Source organism: Camelus dromedarius, chromosome X (genome assembly GCF_036321535.1).
Source record: "Camelus dromedarius isolate mCamDro1 chromosome X, mCamDro1.pat, whole genome shotgun sequence".
NCBI classification, from domain to species: Eukaryota; Metazoa; Chordata; class Mammalia; order Artiodactyla; family Camelidae; genus Camelus; species Camelus dromedarius.
In genome coordinates, this window is record NC_087472.1 from 29,995,302 (window position 1) to 29,996,662 (window position 1,361).

At 34.5% G+C, this 1,361-nt stretch overlaps 1 pseudogene; it reads right to left on the reverse strand.

Annotated features, from left to right (window-relative positions):
- Positions 1–657: 657 nt before the first annotated feature.
- LOC116151070 (U6 spliceosomal RNA) lies at positions 658–756 on the reverse strand (annotated as a pseudogene).
- Between the last annotated feature and the right edge of the window lie 605 nt (positions 757–1,361).

The window sequence follows — 1,361 nt, forward strand, 5'->3', positions numbered from 1 at the left end:
ATCTGCTTATAAGTGGATGCATGCAGTTCAAACCAGTATCATTCAAGGCTCAACTGTACTTGTTATTCTTGATAATATATTCTTTAGGATGGAGTTTAGAGTCACTTCATCAAGGCATGAAAATAATCTCTGGGATTTTTATTGTAAATTTTATTAAATCCATGCGTTCATTTGAGAGGATTTAACAACCTGAAATTTTCTGTATTCTCATCCATTTTCAAGCATTTTTTTTTGGTAATCTTTTGTAGTTTTCTCCACATACAACCTATATATTTATTGTTGAGATTATACCTAGATATTTTCTAATTCTGGTGTTATAGCAAATCGACTCTCTACTGTGTTTTATAACTGGTTACTGAAATGTTTAGGAAAACTGGTAAACTCTCATTCTAAATATATTTCAGTTAGATTCTCTGTGGTTAGGGTCTCATCTCATTTGCAGATATTAATCGTGTTCCTTGATTTCCAGTAGTGACATCTCTTATTTCTGTTTCCTGCTTTATTGCATTGGCTAGGAAATTAAAAATTTCAATCATAATGGTGATAGCAGTTCTTTTTATCTTGTTTCTGATTGTAATAGGAATATATTTAGTGTTTTACCATTGCATATGATATTAGCTGTCGATTTAGGATAGATATTTACTATCCCAGTAAGGAAAATACACGATATTCTTTGTGAATTGACATGTCATCCTTCCTCTTCTAATCTTCTCCATATTGTTCCAAATTTAGCACATGTGCTGCAGAAGAGAGAACTGCATTATTCTTTAAATAAAACTGGCCTGTCATATTTAAATGTCTTTTAAAACATTTTGAGGTGAAAGGCCAAAGCATGGTTTAAAAGCAGTCTGCATTAAACGTGGGACTAGTGAAGGTCTATAGCAGATTGTGAAATATTAAACCTGAAGCATTATGATAATGAACCCTCTTATTATGGATATAAGCCATTCATCCAGAAGAAAGGGAAGTCAATTGAATGAGTTGGTAACTTGGTTTCCACAAGGAGCTTTTTGCTGATTAGAGGCAAGGCATTTAAGAGGAAAATAAACACAAATGAGCGAGAACCAGAAAACCTTTTCTGCCATGAATATTAAAGAAAAGAAAGCAAAGAACTGCCATTGCCCTCCAAATCTAATTAGCAGCACTAAAAAAGTGAGTTGTTTCCAGAAAGGATAGAAAAGATAGCTGACAGCTTTTGACACCTGTAGGAGGGAGAGTGAGGCACAGCTTGGAGATTTGACCATTGTTAGTTTGAAGATTGTTAGTTAGAGTAGTAGCTTAAGAAAACTGCCAGCCCTTGTCAGGATGCTGCAAAAATACAGTGTCCGACCTTTTCAATGCCTGGAAGCACTGTAGCTGAG